The following is a 24,125-nucleotide window of genomic DNA, read 5'->3' on the forward strand; positions in this document are numbered from 1 at the left end:
TCAAATCCTACTTGCACAGTTTCCCCCGCTGGATCTTGCTTCATTTGAGCTAATTATGACGAATATCAAATCGGGCTCTCCCATAGACCCCGCCCGCCCCCACGCTCTATCTTTGGTTGCAGAGACTATTCGTCCCGCGATTCTTGACCTGGAAATAGGCCTGGAAATGTGTGATGGTTAAGGCCCTTCTTAAAAAAACCTCATCTGGATCAGGCCAACTTGGCTAACTACCGTCCCATTTCCCTTCTGCCCTGTGTGAATAAGATTCTGGAGAGACACATAAATACCACTCTTGTAGCCTTTCTGGAGTCTAATAATCCCCTTCACCCTTCCCAGACTGGGTTTCGTCCCCAGCCTGGTACTGAGGCTGCCCTTCTTGCAGTGGCAAAGGAAGCAAGAAGGATTCTAGATCAAGGGGGCACAACAGCAATTATCCTTCTTGATCTCAGTGCCACTTTTGATACTGTTAACCATAATACTCTGATCCTTAGACTCAGGAATCTAGGAGTATCCGGTTCGGCAGTAGCATAGTTGCAGTCTTTTCTCAGCGATCGCTCCTTTAGGGTCTTTGAGGGAAATGTCTCCAACCAGTTGCCTCTCAGTTGTGGGGTTCTCCAGGGCTCTGCTCTGAGCCCCACACTGTTTAATGTTTATATGAGACCCCTGGCAGAGATTGTCCATCCATTTGGCATAAAAATCATCTCCTATGCAGATGATACGCAGCCCGTGGTGGCACTTAACCACCCGAGGGTTCATCTAGCACCCTAAGCTGTTGCCTAGAGGAGGTGATCAAATGGATGGAACTCTCATGCCTCAAACTCAATGGGGACAAGATGGCGCTTATGCCCCTGTGCAACTCCCCTTCCTTTAAACCAGCATCTCTCTGGCCAGACTGCCTAGGCCCTGCCCCGGCCCCTAAAGATCAGATTAAGAGCCGTGGTGTATGGCTGGATTGCTCTCTTACCTTTAATCATCAGGCAACTAAGCTTTCAGCAACGTGCTTTGGTCTACTAAGGATGCTCCAAAAGGTTCTCCCCCTTCTCCCTTTCCATGTCAGAAAAATCATGGTTCAAGCACTGATCCTCTCCCGTTTGGACTATGGGAATGCTTTATACCTGGGAGCCCCAGAGTATACCATCAACAAGCTCCAAATTATTCAAAACTGCGCCGCCCGCAGGCTCCTGCATATTCCACGTCGGCAGCCCATTAAACAAGCTCAAAGGAGCTTGCACTGCCTGCCGATCAGGGAAAGGATTCAGTTAAGGCTATGTGCCTGGCCCATAAAGCCTTTTGGAAGAATGGCCCGTCCATTCTCCAATCTCTGATCATTCCTTATCAACCGGAGAGAGACCTTCGGTCAACTACCGCTTTCCTTGCCCTTCAACCCAGAATAAGGAGAGCCATATGTGGTGGGCGCTCCTTTTCATATAATGGTGCCATCGGTTGGAATGCCCTCCCACTTTTACTGCGGAAAGAGCCTAATTTGCTCTCATTCCGAAACCTTTTAAAAACGTGGCTGCTTGAGATCTGTAGTCACCCCTACTGTTCTGTCTCTTGTACCTGTCTGTAGTGCTGGGAGGCCTCCGGGTAGCCATCGCACTTTATACATTTTATTTCATTCATTATTTCATTCATTCATTCGGTGTTGGCTTAATATCTTGTGATCCTGGGCAAATCACTTAATCTCCTCTTTGTAATAAAACATTTCAAGAAAATAATGAAAGTGTGTATGTGTAATGTAAATGGTGCTTATGTAAAACACTCTTCCTTCAGGGACAAAAGTGAGAGCAGGGGAAGTGGCTGAAGCAGGGCGGGTTGGTAAAACAACAGAGTAGTGACGAGGACATGATGGGTTAAAAGCGGGGGGGGGTATGTTAAAAACAATGGCTGGGGGTGTTGGGCTAATACGCCGGGAGGAGGAGAGAACAAGCCATGCAAATAAAATAAATATGTAAAGTGTTTATGTGCAATGTAAATGGTGCTCTTGAAAAGTACTCCAATACCTTTGGGGAGCGAGGAGGCTGAAGCGGGGGCGTGGGGTAAAAGAACAGAGAGCAGGGAGGAGGATGTGGTGGGTTAAAAATAGCAGGGGCATTAAAAATAGTGACGGAGGGCGGAGGTTTAACAAGCCGGGGAAGAGAGAAGACGGCCTGCAGATGCACTCGAATAGAGTGCTCGATAACAAATAAAGTAAAAAAGTACCTCCAGAGTGTGTAGTCATCGGAAGGACACTGACCAATGGGCAGTGACCGGAAGCTGTACTTGGGCCAAGCTCCACGCCGAGGCACTGACAGGCAAAGTAGAGCAGGAAGCCTGGACAGTGAAATCAGACGACGTGCTGAGCAATCAGAAGCACATAAATTCGATCGACGTTGTAATCAACGAATGCTAAGTAAAGGTAAGTATTAGGTGGGCTGTAAGCCCGTTTTAAGATTTTTAGATCTTACCTAAACAGCGCACATGTGCTGTTGCCGTGAGGGGCAGGGCTTTAAATGGGCCGGGTCCTGTCGCAGCTCAGCACCAGCAGTTCTAAAAAGCAGGTGCTGAGATGGGTGCCTATCAAGCTCTCCATTGTTGCCCTCATCCTCAGGGTGAAAAACAAATCTTAACTCTGCAGGCAGTACCACTCTTCACTTCCTTTGATGTAAGGTCAAAGAGACTTGTTATAGTTCTTTCACAGTCTCATAATTTCAGAACTGAAGCAGTTTCAATGTCATATACAATGAAGCTAAGTTGTTGGTTATTTAGCTTATGCAACTAACAACCATTGACAAACACAATAGTCTTGGCTTGTTCTAGGTGGAATGTTACTTGTTGTATTATTTATTTATCTGGATGTAATGAGAGAAGCAGCAAATTTACCAGTCAGCCAGCACACTAAGCTGAGCACTGATTTTGTAGTGTACATGTTTTTAATCCACGCCCTTAATTACATTTACCACACCCCTTTGAGACCCTCCAGTTTTTTCATCCCCCTTAACCCCTTCAGTGCCCGCCCCTTTCCCCGCCCTGTGCCGGCCGTTGCATTAGCGGGCGGGGTCTATGACGAGCTGGACTCGTCATGGGCACAGCGCAACCGCGGCCTATGACGAGTCCAGCTCGACATGGGCACTGAAGGGGTTAAAGCCCTGGCGACACATATTGCATGCAGTAAAGGGCTTGGAGCCCCACCATCACGTCCTATTTTGCATGCTGGATTGGCAGTCCTTGTAGCTGGCTTGTGATTGAGTACTATAAGTATTATATCAACTCCTTTTAATGCTTGGAGTATGGACGAATTACTATTTGATTGTATTTTATTGTTGTCTTTTCACTACAGGCAATGTGCTTATGAGAAAAAATGTTGTTTGTTTTATATCGACATTCAACATTTGCCATTTTTTACTTTAGTTTCTAATTGGCATGCTTTTTGGTTTGGTATTGCATCGGTATTGACATGTTTATTTTCATATCTTTTGTTTCCGATCAGCATGTTTTTTGTTTCAGCATTGCAGTGGCATTTTTCTCTTTTGTGTGGGATCGGCATGTATCTGCATTTTTCTTTTGTTTCCAATCGACATGTTTTGTAAATTTGCCAGTGTTAAATAGCAAGAACTCACGCGCTTTACAAGTGCACCAATTTTAGCTAGGTTTCGACTGCACAGCGCTTGTATTTAATTTATTTTGAAAGGGTGTTCCTATCGGTTCTTGGAGCCAAAATACTGTGTTCTTTTGCTTTTGTGTGGAACTTTTTTTTTTGTTTCCTTTTCCAGGCTGCACGCATTGAAACCGTGTTGCACATTTTGTGTACTTTTCCAGGCTGCACGCATTGAAACCGTGCTTTTGAAGCTGTATCTGGCACGGCTACCTTGATATCCATAAGGTCAAGCTGGAATTATAAACCCCTTGGAAGAAATGAACTTGTTTTCTCACACAGAGAAATACATGTTGGCTGTTTCTGCCCTATCACTTTCAAATGTCATCCGCTGCCACTTAAAACAAGCATTTGCAATGCAATAGGTCTCACATTTGCAAGAGCTTATCTGCATTTTAAATGACAATGCATTTTCTGTATCTGTTTTGCTAATTAACACAAATTAAAGGCATTGTCATTTACAATGCCAATAGCTGAAATTCACGTAAATCTGAGATCTATTCAAAGTAGCGGCCGCCATTGTACTGGGCTGCTCCGAAAGTGAAAGCGTGCATGGCGTGAATAAAGTTGCAGGAAAGCATGTCATGCTTGCAGTAGGAGAAACTCATTAAAGAAAATAGTGCTCAACCACTAAAAAAGACATGTAACAACTGAAGTAAAAGGGCCAGTCCTCATGGGAGGTTACAAATGAAGACAAGGCGGTACTAAGGAGGGACTAACAAGCCTATTAACGAATAAGGAGCAAGTAGTTTCGAAGGACAATGACACATGCCAATGACAAATATGGGCGGAGACTGGGCGGCGATTCTAATCCATACTCCAATACAGCATGCCACAGAGCAGCGCATGTGCTGCCCAGGCTTGAACTAATAAAAGCCGTGCTTGAAAGGCCTGTAGCGAGGCTGGCAAACAAAGATGTCACGGAGGGCCAAACACAACACTGAAAAGCGGGAAACCGGAAAAGTAGGCAAGAGAGAGGGACAAGAAAAGCTAACCAATGGTAAGCAATTGGTGGACTCCAAGCCTCTCTATGTTATTGGCAAGCCACAATATGCTTTGCAACGGACATTGCACGCCCTGTCTAGCGCGCTCTACCTAAAGAGCAATGCTACTGCAGCAGTCTGACCGTTCTCTAAATGCACTTTGGTGAACAGACTCTACTCTGATAGAAGGGAGCATATTTCAGACTCATGACAATTTCAAACGGGGGGTGGTCATTAATCGTTAAAAGCATAATCAGGGTAGTTCAAGAGGGGGAAACTTGGTGTTTACTACACTAAATCAGCTGGGTTTGTTTCAGAGACAGTCGCAGCCCTGTGATGCTAAAGCACAGAAGAGTCTCTACTACGTTTTCCCCAAATCTCATTTCACTGCGAAAGTCTGGAGACGAAGAGCATTCATTATTCAGAGTGGTAAGAGGAAAATGAGACAAAGAGATAGCAGACAATAATCTGGCCTAAATCCTGGCTGTGCAACCTGGAGAGCCGAGTTTTTTTTTTTTTTTTAGTTATTATTATTCAGGCTTCACCCTTAAGCAAAATGATCGCAGCCACATCACTTTCCTCTTTAACCCATGAACTGTAGAGACTCTTTCGAAGCAGTTTAACTCATACATTTAAACACCGACCTAAATCCAGGTGTTTACACAATAGAGCAAATGAACTGGGACATGATGTCAGCGCAGTATGTCAGAAAGATGAAAGACTTGTATGCTATTTGTTAGACCTGGCAACATTGGCATGAGTCTCTCCTCCATTTTTTTTCCGTTTGCCTCCTCTGTTGACGATGTTTTGCAGGAATATTGCTTTGGGCACTGTGCCACTGCTGATCAGTGCCACAGTGCAAGAACTCCCTATGTTAAATTGATACATTGATTGGTGTTACCATGATTGGCTTGGTTGACTTACTGTTCAGACCCTAGTCTAGTGCACTGCGTGTGCCAAGGGCATGTAAGTTAACTGCTGCTGGTGGGCTTGCAGCACGGGTTGTGCCACCCACAGAAGCAGCTTGTAAAATGTGTCTCAGGCCTGCCACTACAGAGCCTGCGTGCAGTCCCCGACTGCCATGTCGACTTGGCAAGGAAACCTACTTACCAGTCTCTAAACCTTAACTTTGCCACATTTCAGACACCACTATGGTAGGCCCTAGGGCAGGGTGCATTGTTGGTAAAAGGTAGGTCATGCCCTGATGTGTGTGGCATGACCTAATAGTGAATTACAGCCATTTTCGTTTTTCACTATTGAAGGGCTACCTGCCTCCCATAGGCCAGAATGGGCAGACGGATTATTAACTCCATTATAGTCTATCTGACTCAGGGAGCATGGTAGCAGGTCGAGTTTAGTATCCCTGAACTCAGAATTTAATAACACATCCTTTAGGATGGATGGTTTTTAAATTCTATGTTTGAAAATAGCCCTTTTAGAAAGTGGCTATTTTCTTGTCCAACTATCCACCGGTCTCTGCAGGTTTGGTGTGTGTGTCAGGGGCTGGGTGGCTCCAGAGGTCTGAATGAGTCAGTGTGGGGGGAATGAGGCATTTACACTTAGAGTGAGGGAAGAGTAGCCTGCCCTGCCTGACACAATGCTGGCTCCACCTCCTGCCGGGCGACTGATAGTCCTACTCCTGCCAGTGACAATACTGGCTCCGCCTCCTGCTGGGCGGCTGAGGACCCTGCCCTGCTCAGTGAATAGACCAGGTGCCTCTGCCTGTCAACACCCACAACAAACCTGGGATGGGGGGAATTTCCCTGCTTGGACAAAGGGAACAAAGGAGAAATGGGGTATAAAAGAAGGACCCCTGAACCCAAGAACTCAGATCACTTCTGACAAGGAAACCTCTACCAAGGACAAGAAGCTTGCTGATCTAAGGACTTGCCTCCCCCTTCTGCCAGTGTGCTGTTTGCTGTGGGGAACCTGAAGCTGCTTCTTTATTTTTGCCAAGGAACAAGGAGAGAGGAACTTGGTGTGTACTCTCTAACGCTTGATAGAAAATCTCCAAGGGCTGGAAGAGTGCCAGCCTCCTGTTGAAGTCACAGGGCCAAAGGACTTCACCCTCTACTTAATTGCTGGTAGCTGGAAAGTGTTGTTTCCAGTGCACAGGGGAAATCTGCAGTCTCGACGTCGCCGGCGTCGCCGAATCCAGCTCGACATCGTGAGTAACGGCTCCAGTGTTCCGAGCCTTCGACGCCGGCCGCCGGGCCCGACCGACGCCAGTAGCAACGCCAGGAGTAGTGAGTTCGGCTCCAGCTCCAAGTGACCCCGTCTTGACGCCGGTATCGACGCCAGTGAGTAGTGAGTTCGGCTCCAGCTCCAAGCGACCCCGTCTCGACGCCACTGCTGATCGCATCGACGCCCTTCTCGACGCCGTGAGCGCTGCTCCGGCCCGACATCCCTCGACGCCGCTGCGGATCGACCCGAATCCGAGGCAACATCGACGCCAACCTCGACGCCGACATCTCGACGCCGTGGATCATCGTTTTCTTCATTTCCAAAGGTACTGTGTTTGTGGGGTCTGTTGCAACTCCAGGCTCGACGTAGCGCTCCTCGCGGTCGACGCCGAAGCTTGGGAATATTGTAAACTCAACGTCGTGTGACTCCTGTGGGGGTTACATTGTTGCCAAGAACTGTGTTTCAGAAGAATACTTACTTTTGTTGCTAAAGACTTATTTCCTAAGAAGAAACTTTACCTGAACTATTATTTTTCCTTCCAAAGAGTATTTATTAAGAGTGTGGTATATTTTTGTCGTTATTTGGTTTTGTGCTAAGCCTTATATAAAGATACTTATTTTTATAATAACTTCTGTGTCGTGTCCATTTGTAGGGTATTCACTTTATTACTGTATGTGGTCATAAATGCTTAACACACTGCCTCTAAGATAGGCCTGACTGCTCTGCCAAGCTACCAAGGGGGTGAGCAGGGGTTATCTGAGTGTGTAATCCCCTTTCCCTGACTAGAGTTGGTTGGTCCCTATTTGTCAGAAGTGCATACCTCTGCCAACTAGAGGCCGCCGGTTCTAACACTATTCCATTCCTAATGCCAGAAACTCATTTGTGACAGGGAGGCAGTGCATGAACAATGACCTCTGTCTTTACTTTTCCAATATACCTCTTACACCCGCTGCCAGCGAAGTTAATGCTCTATTACTTACCAGTAATTTTCATTACTCCGGGTCCTGTTGTCCTCGTCCCATTCATTACCAAGTGGAGATAACCATCTCCTGCCAGAAAAAAAGATCAGAAGAATGCTGGAATACTAACCCCGCCCCTTCTACCGGGAGTACATAAGGGGTACTTACCCAGCATTCCGCCTGAACAAACCAGCCCACAACAGGAAGTCCGGTCATCCGGGAGGGAGGGTGGGTCGTATGAATGGGACGAGGACAACGGGACCTGGAGGAATGAAGATTACCGGTAAGTAATAGAGCATTACCCCCAGGTCCCTTATGTCCTAGTCCCATTCATTACTAAGTGGAGAATACCAAAGCAGAAAAGCTGGCCTTCCCAAACAAAACAGAAGCCAACCCAGGAAACCACACCAAGGCAGCCATCGCAGGAAAGCAAAAAGGCAGAACCGCCGAAAACCCCAGGCAGAGCACCCAGACATGAGGGAGCCCCACCAAGCAGGGACGCGCCCAACAAAACAACAAGAGAGCATCCAGACGACCAGCCCCACAACCACAGAGGCTCACCAGCCCACACCAGGAGCACCCCACAGGCAACCAGAGAAGGGGAGAACACAGACACACAAGCCAACCGAGGCCAGAAAGAACAAAAACAGTGAGGAGGCCACCCAAAGAATAAATCTAAGGGCCACGAGGCTAGCAAGCCAGACCAGGACACCAGGAGCCAGACCAAGGCACAGAGAACCCATGCCAGCTGAACGCAGGCAGCGGAAAGAAAGCCAACACCCAATTGTCAATGGGCCCAGAGAAAAACCCAAACAAGAGACGAACAAAGGAGTCCACGGGACAAAAAGGACGAGAAGCCCGCCAAGGGCAGGACCAAACCAGAAGAGAAGGGAAGCAAATGACCCGGCATCAGAGAGACCAGAGGAAAAGCCCCCCTGGAACATACAGAAGAGCATTAGGCCCCAGGAAAAAAAGGGCCAGCACCAAAGACCAGCCGACAGCCGACCAGCACCCAGCCCGGAAGGCGAGAGAGCCCCAGAACAGGGAAATAGGAAAAGACAAATCACCGGGGAAGAGGAACAACACCCAGAAGCCAACCCACCAGGCCCCGAGATCCAGAGGGTAGCAGACCCATCAGGGGCCAGAGTCCCACAGAGCGAAACACCGAACAGGAAACCAGAGAAAGGGAACAGGAGGGAGCACAGGACCCCAACACATAGCCACAGCAGAACAGCCCAAGCGCAATTCGGGGAAAACCGGAGCAGAGAGACAGACGTCCTCAAACAGACCAGGCAGAAGGCAGGACCAAAAACACACAGCACAGGGCAGCCCAGACCGAGGACCAACAACTCACAGAGGCCCCGAAGGTGAGCGTCAGGCCCAAACACCACCGCCTGGATACCCCAACCCATCGGGGGAGAGAAAACACAGAAAACAACTCGACCACAGAAGCAACAGAAGCCAGGGTGGAATGCACAGGCAAACTAAACCCCACGGGTCCGCACGACCCCCGGTAGAGCATGACCAGGGGATAAACCCCCAGGGCAGAAAAGGCGACCAGAAGGACCCGACGGCCAAACCCACACCTGGGGCAAGGCCAACAAGGGGAAGGCCCCAGCCGAGCAGAGGCCAAGAAAGGCCAGAAAGGTGAAGAGACCCCTGGCACCGAAAAACAGCGGACCGGGCAGGATGGAAACCAAAACACGGCAACAGTACAAAGGCCCGGACCATCAAGGGCCGAGAAAGACAGAGCAAGGAGCCCCGGTGCCGCCAAACCGACAACAGAGCCCACAGAACCTGGCATTCCCAGGCAGGCTCCCATGCAGGTAGGAACCAGGCCGGACCCTGCTTAACCTCTGAGATCAGATGAGATCAGCTGCTCTCAGGGAGGCACTGCCATAGGCCCCAGAGAAGGCAAGCAGGGAAGAAAGGAGTGGGTGACAGACCAAAACAGGGCCAGTCAGAGTCAAGCGGCCAGAACAGCAGGAACACACCACAACCGCAAGGACCAGAACCCAACAGCAGAGGGACCAGCCAACCTACAGGCAGAAAATACCAGCAAAATCAAAGGGGCAGGCCATTCAGCGAGCCCCCAAAACAGCCCCATCAGGCAGCCTGGGCTCGCTGCAAGAGTGCAACCAGGCAACCCCGAGCAGATCGTACCACCAGGAACCAGTAGACCAGCCAAGAACAGGAGCCAACAGAGAGGAAGGCCGAAGGCATCCAACAACCACAAGGAGGCACCGCTGAACGCCAAGCAGAAGCAGCCACAAGCCTGCAGACCAGGAGACCGGAACATGGTCCCCGGACTACAGGGAAAGCCAAGGTGCAACCCTGGCCAAAGAACCACCAGGAACAATCAGGGACAAGCACCCCCCACCCACCCCAGCGAAACAAGCCGGAGAGGAACACCCCAGGCCAGTGGAGACACAGTGGAGGCCAACAGCATCCAGGAAACCCAACCTGAAAACAAAAAAGAAAAAACAACAACCCGGCAGCACCACTTAAACCAGACAAGAGCAGAGGAAGCAGGGAGGAAGCCAAGAGGAGAAACACCAGACACCGCAGGGGATCCAGAAGCCGCAGAGGCACCCGATCAGACGAGGCGCCCAGAACACCACGCAGCAGAGAGGACCAGAGAGGACCAACCAGGGCACCCCTAAGCACACCGGCAAGGGAGACAGACCCCGAAAGGAGGCCGAACCAGCACCACAGCACCCGCCAAGAACCAGCAGCCCGGGGAAGCAGAAAAAGAGGAAACCAACCTCCTCCGGAAACCCAAGTGGGCGACCCCACCCAGGAGAGAAGCCATCCTCAGGGAGGAACGGCCAAAGACAAAACCCCCGAAGCCAGGAATGCAACATCGAGGCCCAGGACACAGCCAAGGAGCTCCAGCACCATGCCCGAAGGCAAGTGCCAGCAGACAACCAGGGCAAAACACAGCACAAACAAGCGCACCAGGAAGAACCACGCAGAAGCGTAGGCAAAGGCAACAAGGAAGGGAACCAGGAGAGCCAGAACAGCAGCAGGATGACAAAGACGGCAACCAGGCACTGCAGCTACAGGCCCACCCACCAGGAGAAGCAATGGGCAAAGACCACAGAAGCCACCAAGAGGCACCGGCACCACAAACGTCATGTCCAGGCCAGGGCCAAGAAGCCCCCAAAGAAAAGGACCCCAAAAGCGCCCCCACACCAGGAAGACCCAGGACGACCAGCCGGGCACAAAATAGGCCAACCCAGCAAAACCACTGAGAGCCGAGGAGACCAGGTGCACACAGACCAGCAGAACAAGCGCCCCACAGGAAAGAATACCCGACCCACCGGTTAAGAAAAGCCCTCCCGGACCCAGTACGAAGACAGCACGCCAACAAACGGACAGCCGCCAAAGGAACAGTGCATAGTGGAGGAGGACTGAGGCATACAAGAGGAGAGATACCCACAAACAAGCCCCCCTCCGAAACCTGCAACGGAGAGAGAAGCAGAGCACACACAGGACCACATGCAATGCCAAAGGAAGCCTGTACACGTCGTAGCCCAACAAAACAATGGGAGTACAACAATCGCGTGCAAAGAAGAACCACGGAAAACAGTAAAGTCCAGTGACAGACTGCAATGAGCCAAAGCACGCAAACACAGGCATGTACAGCTGAACGTGTATATGAGTATTTGTAAAGCACACTATTACCCTGTGGGGGTCGTTTGGCACTGAGTAACAGAAGTTTATTGTGACCCAACTCAATTCAATTCAATTCAATAGTTCTTTATTCGGTGGTTAAAAACCATCATAAAAGAGTACACATATATACAGTTAAAATAGTATTAAATGATTATACAAGAACATTGACTGAATCTATGTACATAAAAATAATTCATTATTCACAAAGAAGCCACTTTGATAGCTTAATCAAAATAACGGGTGGGGGGGCCTACAGGTTTCATGCATGTTACTGGCCTCTAGTTACCCTTAGTCTTAATACAAATTTCAGGAAACTTATCACCGAGCACAGTGTTAACGGGTTGCTAGCCCTTTGTAGGAAGGTCAGTGCCTCTTTGGCTCGAGTAAACCTAGCCTTTTTTAGAATTTCTTTTAAAAATCTTTGTCTTGGTATTGCATATAGGGGACATAAAAGTACAAAATGAAGGGTGTCCTGCGGAGACCTATTGTCGCAGCCGCAGGCACCCTTCTGCTCAATTGAGTGACTAAAACCAGCTGGGTCAGCTAACAAATAAGGTAAAAAATTGAGCCTAAAACGTGACATTAAAAACCTTTCTTGAGCGTTATACATGACACAAAGATACGGTTCCATCCCTTCAGTGGTTTCTAGCCTGCTATAAATACTCACTGATGGTTTGGCACCTTCTGTTGTGGTTCTGCCCGATTCTCTTAGGTCCATAAAAATTCTCTTCAGGTTAAGCTTATCCTGAGCGATGATCACTGAGGGGTTTAAGTACAGCTCTTGGCGACCCATATTTTCCAAGCTAGTCTTAACGTAGTTGAGCCATGGAATATTCAGACTTTTGTCTCTGCCAAGGCAATCTTGTAGGATCAACCTACTCAGTGCAGCTTCCGGGTTCGTCCAGATTTTGAGCCAGGCCAGAATTGGTCTAAATTTAATCAAATCCTCTAGGTAGGGTCTTCCTAGTTCTTTATGGACTATGACGGCTGGTGTGCAGTTGGGGACTTTCAATACTGAGCGGAATATTTTATTTTCCTCCCTTTGCAGTGCGTCAAGATTTATGAAGCCCCACACTTCTGAGCCGTACATGGCTTTGGGACAACACATTGAGCCATCAAGGTTCATTGTTTGTCCCGGGCACCAGCGGCCAACTCTCCCCCCGTAGCCTGCAATGGCCCCAGTTGATGCCACCAATTTGCCACACCTTTCCTGAGCCAGAGGTTCAAATTTCAGTGACTCATCGAAGAGCACTCCTAAGTACGAGAACGATTGCACCCTTTCTAGTGTGTGATTGCCAATTCTATATAGGAAACTAGTCCGTGGTTTGTGACCTGCTGTCATTACATATGATTTTTTTAAGTTGACGGACAGATCTAACGCGTCCATGAATTTGACAAACCCATCGATTAGGATCTGCAGGCTTTTGGGGGTTCGCGCCAGGAGAACCGCATCGTCTGCGTACAACAGCACCGGGATGTTGCGTGTCCCCACCCTTGGGCAATCTGTTTTTAGGTTGTTATGTTATGTTAGTTGCATTTTAATGCGCACAGCTGCTCCAGCGAAGGAGCGTCCTGGCGCAGGGAAAGGTAAACACAACACAACACTAGGTCCGGTAACAAAAAGCAGACAATAAAAGCTAGAGACAATTAAAACAGGAAGGTTTTCAGGGCCCTACGGAAAGACATTAGGTCATTCGAAAGGCGGATTTCCAAGGGGAGCGCATTCCAGAGGGTTGCGGCTTTCACGCGGTAGGAGCGACCCCCCATCCGACTAAGTCTGAAACGGGGGACGACCACCAAGGACTGTCCAAGGGATCGTAGTGAGCGGGTAGGAACATAGGGAGAGATCAGTGTATTGAGTATTCCGGGTGCCAGCTCTCTCAGAATTTTGAAAACCAGGCAGAGAGCCTTGAATTGGATACGCTTGTATATCGGGAGCCAGTGCAAGGACCGCAGGGTGTTAGAGGTAGGGCAGGTTCGAGGCAGACCAACCACCGCCCTTGCCGCCGCATTCTGGACTCGTTGTAAACGAAGAATCTCGGCTTGGTTCGCTCCTAATAGGAGAGAACTGGCGTAATCCAGCCGCGAGATGATCATTGCTTGAATGACCAGCTGTCTTGTAGGAGCATCGAAGAATCGCAGCAGGGGTCTTAGCCCGCGTAGTACTCCAAAACAGCAGGCCGCCACTCTCTTTGTATGAGTCACAAAGCTTAGCGTGTGGTCAAGCCATACTCCGAGATTCCTGAGTTCCAGGACAGGGGCCGGCACTGATCCCAGCTCTGGAGGCCACCATTCGTCCCCCCAGTGGTCCGCTTCCCTTCCAACGATCATCACCTCTGTTTTTGACGCGTTCAGCTGGAGACAGTTGTTATTCATCCAGCTGGCCACCTCTCTCAGTCCACTTCGGAACCTTAGGGCATCCTGCTTGGCATCCCCGCTGATCGTAACCGCCAACTGAGTGTCGTCAGCATAGGAGACCATGGTAAGGCCCCATTGCCTGACGACCTCAGCCAGCGGCTGCACGTACAGATTAAAAAGCGTGGGACTCAGCGAGGAGCCCTGAGGGACCCCCAGGTCCAAAGGATGGTACTTGGACTGAAAAGGAGGGGTGGCAACGCAGAAGGAGCGATCACTGAGGAAGGAGCGGAACCACTGCAGAGCTGAACCACAAATGCCAATGTCCTGCAGGCGGTGTAGCAAGATGCGATGGGAGACAGTGTCAAAGGCAGCGCTCAGGTCTAGTAAAATAAGCGCTGCCGTTTGACCTGCATCGAGCACACTTCGCAAATGCTCAACCATTGCCAGAAGGGCCGTCTCAGTGCTGTGGCCAGCACGGAACCCATTCTGCGTGGGATCCAGGACATTCACAAGGGTCATATGCTCCGTGAGGGTCCGATTTACATGGGCCTCCATAACCTTGGCCGGCCAAGGGAGCAAAGATATAGGGCGGTAGTTTTCAGGTCTCGATGGATCCAGAGATGTTTTTTTTAGGATCGGGGAAACCACCGCTTGCTTCCATTTGGCAGGGACCAGGCCAGAGGTAAGGGAGAGGTTAATCAGGGAGCACACTGCTGTGCGTCCCTGAAAAGCAACGTCCCTGAAAAGAGCAGATCTTACCGGGTCTGCAGGCGATCCAGACTTGACTCGCAGGGCCCACTTTGCGAACTCCTCATTGGAGATGGTAGGAAGGGAGTGCAGCGATGGACAGCTGCTAGAGCCGCTCCAGGGAATCACAGGAGACAGTGTGCTTGGAAACGCCAGATAGATTTTCCTGACTTTATCCAAAAAGAAGGTGGCTAGGGCTTCACAGTGGGCGGTGGAACTGTTCAACTGTGGGGGAACTCTCTTTGCCATTAAGTCTTTTATGGTTTTAAAGATGGTTTTAGTCGGGTTAAGGCTATTTCGAAATTCGGCTGCGTAAAACGCCGCCCGGGCCCTGCATATAGCAGGTCATGAGTGCCTCGTGCTTCCCAGAATAACCACAGCACTCGCACCATAGAAAACAAAAGTGCATATATCTATTCAGGGACTGTTCTAAATTATTGATATATAGCGAAAATAGGAAAGGGGCTAAAATGCAGCCCTGCCTCACACCGCTAGTGCAGCTGAAAGAATCAGTCAACCCCCCATCCTTATTATAACGTACCCTGGCAGAGGTCTCTCTATGCAGTTCCCTCAGCGTACAGATTATACCTGGGTCGATTCCCAAGTGATTCATCATTGCCCAGAGCTTATTCCTGTTAACATGGTCGAATGCAGCGGCCAAGTCCATGAACCCCAAGTAAATGGCTTCGTTACTGGTTTTAGTATACTTTGCAACCAGCATGTAGAGGTTCAGGCATTGGTCACTGGTTGACCTGCCGGTCCGAAAACCGTACTGGGCATCTGAGATGATGTTATTATCCTCAGCCCACTCGGTCAGGCGATTCAGGATTACTCTTCCCAGGATTTTAGCTGAAACATCTATCAGGGAAATTGGGCGATAACATTGGGGGTTATCTCTGTTGCCCTTTTTGAAAATAGGTACTATAATGGCCGACGACCAAGACCGGGGCAGACCGACCCTAATGGCCGCATTTATTACTATGGTTAAAATAGGGGCCCATAATTCCACGTTACTCAGGAACAAATCCGGGGGAGTCCCATCTGGGCCCGGGGCTTTATTTTTGGTGAGTCCCTCAATTCCCAAGCTAATTTCTTCTAGGGAGAATTCCAACGTCTGTCCCTGCATGTCCACCCCCCTCTCCTCTAACCTATCTTCCTCCCCATGGTTATACAGGCCCTCAAAGTGAGCTGTCCACTGTTCCGGCAGGATGTTTGTGGCGACCTCAGGGGCGTTTTTATCTTGAAAACAAGGGGAATTTATTAATCTCCAAAATTCTGTAATATCCCTTTTTTCGGAGGCCTCCCTCAAGGCCGCCCATGCTTCCCCCCGCAGTGTACCCAACTCAATGATACCCATTTCATCGACCACAGACGGATGAAAGGCTGAGGGGACCTGCCAGGATCGGAACCTGTAACCATGAGATTGAACACAGGCCCATGCAGAAAATGCATTAGTCCACTGAGCCACCAGACCCGTCAAAGCACCCGAGCAGTGAACTCTGTGCAGCCCCGAACTCAGGGATGCCGCCGGCACCCAGCCACTCCACCAGACAACCGAGAGGAACAGCACCAGGCACACGGAAATGCACCAGGCAAGAAAACGGACATACAATCCATTCGCCAACCAGAAGCAGGAGAAAGCAATGCGGCAGAGAACAAAGGAAGCCGTCCAACTGCCGTTCAGACTATGACAGACTCCATTGTCCATTCGTGCAAACAAAAGCGGCAGAAAGACAGCAACACATAAAAAAACGGTGAGGCGAGAGACAAGCCACGGGACGCCACTAGCCCCACAGGCCAGCCACAGGAGCCCCGTCTGCAGCACAGCGTGTGTGACCACAGCTCGAACACACAGCAGCAGCCAGCGATAACAGCATAGGATACAACATCACAAAACAAAATGCGAGCACGTAGACAGAGACTGCAATATCCAAATACCTAAATACCGTCCCGGCCAACTCTGTGTGATGAACAAGAAACAGAATACTGGTGCGCTTTGCCATGTGCCATCCAATCAGAATGCAGGAAGACGTGCCTGTGGACAGGTCATGAGTGCCTCGTGCTTCCCAGAATAACCACAGCACTCGCACCATAGAAAACAAAAGTGCATATATCTGTGCAATGAGGGAATCAGTTGCTAACGAAGAGCAAACAAAACCACTATGAGGGACTCACCCGGGGGGGCGCAAACAGCCAAAAGGCCCCCCCCCCTGCATCTACCGGACTCCAGGAAGCTGCCGTCAGTCTTCAAAAGCAGCAGAGAGACACTGCTGAAGAGGCTGGAAGCAAGGACGCTCTCGATGCAGCAGGCACTCCTCACAGCCTGCCATCATACCGCAGCGCTCACCAAAGAAGCCACAGCGGAGAGAGCGAAGACCGACAGAAAGGCAGGGGAACCAGGAAATCGGCTCGTATTCGACCCGGCCAAGCCCCAGGAAGACGAGGCTTCAGCAACCCAGAAGGACCCACGAGGCCAGCTCACCAGCCGCAAAGGGCCGCCAGAAACTCCACACATGGGAATCAAAGAGCCGGCCGAGAAACCAAGCCTCCCAGCAAGCCCAGCAGGCCAGGAAGCCAGGAACCAGATACCCCAACCGCACAGCCAGGCAGCCCGACGTGGTAGAACAGGAACAGAAGCCACTCAAGCCCAGCAGGAGCAGCACCAGGAACAACAATCAAGTCTGTCAGCAGACAGAAGAAAGAACAGGCGGAATGCTGGGTAAATACCCTTATGTACTCCCGGTGGGAGGGGCGGGGTTAGTATCCCAGCATTCTTCTGATCTTTTTTTCTGTCGCGAGATGGTTATCTCCACTTAGTAATGAATGGGACGAGGACATAAGGGACATGGGGGTAATAATCGCTTGCCTCATAAAAACGCATAACACAAGCACACTTTTGAACACATAACTACCACTGATCAGCAGACGTTTTAGATTAACAAGCATTTGCAATGCAATACGTCTCGCTTGTTAAAGTTACAGCTGTTGGTGTTGAAAATGACAATGTTTTTTACTTTTTAATTGTTTATTTGTAGTGGAGTAATTATTTTTGCATAGTGCTAATGCCATTAGTATTGAAAAGCAAAAGTAAAAAACATTGACATTTTTAACTCTAATAGCTCTAACTTTAACATATGCTAGACCTGTTGCATTGCAAATGCTTCTTTTCCTAGCCATGTTGCAGGGTGCAGTACCACATGTGGCTAAAAGATTCATATGGATTTGCAACATAAATATGTTATAGGTATTAAAGTGTAAAAATAATGCAACTGCATATTTATAAAACACTGCAAAGAAAAGCAATATTTTGTGTAGCCTAAATGGTTAGTATAACACAGATGACTTTTAGTACTGGGTGTTATAAAAGACAAACCCCATATTACCAAACACGCACATTATAAAGCACGCCCAAAATCAACATTGCACAGAATAAAGAAAATATATATATATATAAACTAGAGTAGAAATACAGTTTATTTTAGCAAAGAAACAGTATATTACAGAACGAGGACGAAAAAAACGTTGGCAAAAATAAAGGGAGAATGGTGCCAACTTTGAAGCTGGGGATTAGTTCGAGTATTGCCGTGGTCCCAACACCCTGTGATCCTGGGCAAATAAATGAGTTTCCTTACATTTAAAAACATATGTTTTGGCCTTAACTGCTGCTATTTGAATTCACTTTACTATGTTTGGGTGATTTATTTGCTATAAAAGCAGGTGTTAATAATTAATTGCCGTAGTGACCCCGGCTCAAATTGATCACTAATTTAAAGGCTAAAATTGTTTCAAACAAATGGCATCTTACACAGCTCTAAAAATAAAAAAATACCTAGGGCCCGATTCACAGAACTAACTTAAGACAAAATCCTAAGCTTACTACCATTTTGGTATTCACAGAAGGCACTTACTCATTTTGCTATTCACAGAAGGCAGTTACTCATTTCGTTATTCACAGAAGTTAGGAGTCCTAACTTTAGGACTCCTAAATGCCTTCTGTGAATACCGAAAGTCTTCAAGTTAGGATTTTTCTCAGTTTAGGAGTAGTAAAGTTAGGATGCCTCGCTGGACCTGCGTCTGGAGCCTGGATGCCTCGCTGGACCTGCGTCTGGAGTGGGATGCGGAGGAGCTGTGGAGTTGATGAGCCATGGCGGTAGACATTGAGGAGCGACGATCGCCCTTACCTGGTGGTGAAGTCTGGCAGGTTGCATGGAGACACGTTGCTGACCTGTGTGAGAAGACCGCCTTGGGCACCTTGGAGCTGTTAATAGTAGAGGTGCTCCTGTGCCCCAACGTAGGGAGGTCTGCATTGCATACTATGATTCACCACTACACCAGACTCCATGGAGGGGATTACCAACGGTGGGTGCCGCCTCTCTGCATCACAGGCCGGATGATGTTGGGCTGGCCGAATGCTGTGGAGGGTGAGGCTCCTGAGCTGCGCCGAACTTGTGTGACGGGAGCGCTGCAACTTCACGTCTAAGGGGGCCCTGCTGCATCAACTGCATCGGGAGGTTCACCAGCGGACTTAGCGGCGACTGCTGTACCCAGGCTTGTGAAATCCCTCCAGGCTGAGGCTCCTGCTAGCTGAGTCACAGATTTGGAGAGAGTGCAGCGGATTGTGCTACGGTGTCAATGTCCAGGTAAGGAGAAGGTGGGATGCGTAGGGCAGGACGCCTGAGGGTCGAGTCCCCCAGGCCTAGCACACTTAAATGACACACCCCCAGTGGCAGCTCATCCGCTATGGCGGAAGAGCGTCGCCCCACTGCTTTCAAGCAATGCGGAAGAGGAACAATCATCACATGATGATAACTTACTGATGTAACCGTGCTATGTTTCCCTTGCGGGTGGGAGGGTGGGTAGGACTGCTCCAAGCACGGGGCAAAGCATGGGCGGATTGGCATGCCCACTCAAGTGAGCAATGACTGGTCGGCCCACTCAGGCCGCCCAAAGCAGTCATGCACACTTCCCTGTTCGTAATGCAGGCCACATTACAGCCTGCATGGAGAACATGCCCACCCCTCCAGCCCCTGGCTGCATGCCTTGTCCCGTCGCAAATTACCAATCGTACAATCGCATTGCAGAATTGTGATTGGTTCAGCGGAGGGTGCCTGGCTGCCTACTTCCTGTTCCTGGAAGCAGATGCAGGATAGCAGGTGCAACAAAGACATGGGACCTGGCTTTGAGGTAAGACCTCCCGTATTAATATTTTTACAACACCCGCTCACACACACATCCCCGCGTCCATGCCCAATCCAGTGTTCTTTACACCATTTACCACCTCACAGCTGTCCAGCCACCCCACCAGCACTTCCCAATGGCGTACCACCCATATGCCAAATATGTGGTTGCGACGCATGCTATAACATCGCATTCCATTCCAATGCATACTAATACTAGGCACATTGCAACAGTAGAGTAGGTGTTGCATAGCGGAGACATTAATATCACTATTCCCACTGCAGTGAGTGCAACCCAAAACTAACCTTTGCTTCCCAAACCGAACTGTGAACCCTGGAATTCTTTTGAGCCCCCATAACACACCCAAAAATCTAATTTGACCCAAATGCACACCCCAAATTTCATATTTTACCCCAAAACACAGTCCAATTTTCATATTTTACATCCGAAACCTACACCAACCAGAAAAACTTCAAAATACCCCATTACTGACCTCACAACCCGTTGGAATCAAATGCGATGTAAAGGCACCTGCGTTGTCGGAGTTGCGCTGTTAACGATGTACTGCCTGTGTTGTAATGGTCGCCTCCCGTGCCAAAGGCAACCCATAAGATAAGCCGTTTGCACCCGTCTGCACCTGGACCGTGCTCAGCACCAAGGAGACTTCCTCTTGGACACTCCACTACTATGACGCCAGCACCCTCCTTGCCATCAAACAGGACGCCACCTCGCCTGCCAGGACCAACCTCTGCTCCGGACCAGATATCGCCATCACTGACGGATGGGGTGTCACCCAATAGGAGCACCCCGACCATCAAGGAGGAGGCTTTCCATCACCTACAGAAGCACACTCCGACTGACCACGCACTCTGATGACCCAACGGTGACCATGAACCACCTCAACTCCCAAATCCGGACCAAGCCCAAGCACATCCTCTGCAGCACCCTGATGTGCAGGCCCCACGGGCCATGGCCCCCCATTCTCCAATACCATTGTAGACCTCATTGCACCCCAGGGTCTCCCACCCACCAACGGCATCCTACTCGGTGAACTCAAGTTCCACCTGGACAACCCCAGTGACCAAGACACTACCCCCCTCCTGGGGAAGGTCCCCTGCATCAGACGCAAGCAGCAAGTCATCTCAACAAGTTACATGGGAGGACACACGGTCAAGCTTGTCGCCTCTGCCAGTGGGAACTTCAACTACAGGCACGACACTGGACTGTCATGGACCGACCATCATTGGTAACATCACGTCTTCCCCTTGCCCACCGGACGCCACAGCCATCATCGCACCCCCTCGCAGCTGGATCAAGGCCACCGAAGAACGTCTCCCCAACTCCCTCTGCAGCAACATTCCACCAATACTTCCATACGATGACACCGCCGCATGCAACCACCACCAATGGATCTCCAAAAGTGCCGACATTCGGGCACCCCTCATGGATGGCACTGCGTCAGTGCCTTCCGCCTGCCTGATGGCAGGCGTGAGGGTGATGCAATGCCACAGGGATAGGCTGGCCCCATGCTTTGCTGGAGTTGCGCTATGGTTGTGACACGACTACAGCAATGCGTGACTTTAGCGGAGATAGATACGACAGGATTCCTGACGTATCTTTCATTACTTGCGTCATGGAGCGTTGTCCAGTGAATACAGCACATCCATGCGGTCGCAAGAAGGGCGTAGTGAGAAGTGTTGCAACGCTGTCTTGTCGCAGCGCTGCAACACTTTTCATGACTGGGGCCCAGGAATGTGAACTATCTTATTGATGGTGCGCATTCCTGCACTGTAGTTTTGTCACACGGCAGCGCTGCAACATTGCTTGCAGCGCTGTCACCAAAACCTGCTGAGATGTGGCCCCAAGTGTTATCCCCATTTTTAAGACCAGCTATTTTCTGATTTTAAGTAAGTGGCTCTAACTGCAGTTAGAGGCAGTTTTTTTGTTCTTCAGCAGTTCAAGGATCCCCTTGTGGATATGGAGTAGTGGTGTTTGTGGCCGTTTTTACACGGGAACGCCTCTCCTGCATATAATTATCGCTAACAGAAGTGGCGATCTTTACAACAGTCGCTCTCGCCTAGAAACTGTCACTAATAGCTGTTAGCTACAGCTTGGTAATAGAGTGATAATATTATCACCACACTAGCGGCACAAAAGTGCCGCTAACGCGGCAATAACTCCTTGAGAATATGCCCCAGAATATTTATTTATTTTGTATGTAAGAACATTTCTTATAGTATTAAGCGGTGTTATTTGAAATTACTTGCAATACTTTTGGGTGATTTTCTTCGCTATTAAGTGCCGCGGTGCGCACTGGAAAACCCAGGCTAAAATTAAGGACTAAATTAAATACAGTTAATTTCAATGTGAAATGTGCCCTAGGGAGAGGAGTGTAAGAGAGGGAGGGGGTAAAACAGATGAGAAGGGGAGAGGAGGAGAATGGGAGAAGCAGAGAAAGATTGGCGAGAGTGGCTAAGAGGCAGACGAAATAAGAGTAAGCGAGGGCAAGAGTGGGGAGGAATTAGGAAAGGAGTGGAAGAGAGAAGGAGAAAATGTTAAAAGGAAAAAAGTGTGAAGGGCTAAGAGCAGAAAAGAAGGAAGGGATCAGGTGAGATAGGTAAATAAATGTGCTGTAAAGAGGAAGAGAATGTGTGAGTGAAAGGTCATTGTGGAGTTGATGTGGCGTGAGGGAGAAAGATGACAATTCTATGGTTGGGGATTACATTTTAAGTGGACTCAAACATTGTATTTACTTTGTATGTACGTAAATTTATTATGTAATTAAGTGGTGCTATTTAAAATCACTTCAATACCTTGGGGTGACTTTTTTTTTTAATTATAAGAGTATGTGTTAGTGGAATGGTGCGCACCGGAAAACCCGGGCTTAAATTAAGCACTAGTTTAAAGGCTAATATTGTTTACATAAATAACTATACACACATTTATCCCCAATACGTACTAAAAAATAAATTTCAAAAAGCTTAGAGTAAAGCAGAGAGGCCTTGAGTGGGGTTAAGTAGAGTGGAGTAAAGTGGATGGAGTAAAGCAGAGTGGTGTGAAGTAAGCACAGTGGTGTGGAGTAAAGCAGAGTTGGGTAACGCAATGTGGTGTTCAGTGTAGTGAAGTAAAGCAGAGTGGCATGGAGTAAAGCAGAGTGGCATGGAGTAAAGCAGAGTGGCATGGAGTATAGTGAAGTAGAGTGGCGTAAAGACGAGTGGCGTGGAGCAAAGCACATGAAACAGCACCGCCACCGGACGCATAGTGCTTGCTTGGCTGCGCCAGGAGCACTTCTTTCATCCAGGCTGGTCTAGAAAGCAAAGAAGAGTTCTAACAGCTGGTCCCCAACTTATCATGCCGTGTGATCTTGGACAGGGCCGGCTTTAGGGCGGTGCGACCGGTGCCATCGCACCCGGTGCTGGCTTCCTGGGGGCGCCTGTTTGCAACTTTATTATGCTTTTAAAGCACCTGCTGCCACATTCCTTTCCTCCTGCAACTACAGGGCCTCACAAAAATGTCAAGATAACTCCTGTGATTAATGTTCTTCCTGGCCAGAGATCAGAGTTTTGTGTAGTTGAGGTTTTTGACTTATGTGAAGGTAGCACAGACGGTTAATATGCCTGCTGCAAAGAACATGTACCAAGTAGTTTACAGAGTGCATTTAATGTAAATTGATTAGCAGGTTAACGCTTTTAAAAGAGCCATCCTTTTGTTACTTGCAATTTATAACTTAAAGTCCTAATATAGAATAGTGAGGTATTAACTTTCATCATAGAACTGCATACACTCTGCAAAGTATAGAACATTGATTTATGTTGCAAAAAGGGTTAATTTGGGTAGAAATGGATTCTTATTATTAAAGAAAACTCCCGACTAGGCTGTTTCTTTTTCGACTCTTGAGTTTGTGCTTCTCCACACCAAGCACTCCTAATCTATACTGCCTACCAGTATGGATGACATGTGACTCCTACACTTTTAGGGCCAGATGTATCAACGCATTTTGAGATCGCAAAAGGACCGATTCGCAGAATCGGCCTGTTTGTAATATCCAAAAAGCGTTTAGCAATGTATCAAGCTATAAGAATTCACAATATGGGTAATCGCAATTATTTGTAATTACCTAAATTGCGAATGCAGTTAGCCAATCGCAATTTACGATTCCCTAAATACTAGTCTTGTAGCCATCGCAAATTGCGATATTGCGTTAAGGAATCGCAAATTACCACCAACTTCAAGTTGGTGGTAATTTGCGATTTCCTAGAATCTGAGAGAGAGTGGTTATGGAGACTTGGTCACTGTTAAAGGGTGCCAGTGAGAGAATCCGTGGAGGAGGTGGCCATTGGGGGCGCCAACCAACATTGTCACACTGGGCGCCACCAGCGTTAAAGCCGACCCTGATCTTGGACG

The 24,125-nt window shown here is 48.9% G+C and overlaps 1 protein-coding gene across 2 annotated transcripts in view; it reads right to left on the reverse strand.

Moving 5' to 3' along the window:
- LOC146808739 (cell adhesion molecule CEACAM6-like) overlaps positions 1 to 24,125 on the reverse strand; it is a 668,079-nt gene that overhangs the window by 184,285 nt on the left and 459,669 nt on the right. The window lies entirely within an intron of this gene.

The sequence above is a fragment of the Triturus cristatus genome, chromosome 7 (assembly GCF_964204655.1).
Source record: "Triturus cristatus chromosome 7, aTriCri1.1, whole genome shotgun sequence".
NCBI lineage: Eukaryota > Metazoa > Chordata > Amphibia > Caudata > Salamandridae > Triturus > Triturus cristatus.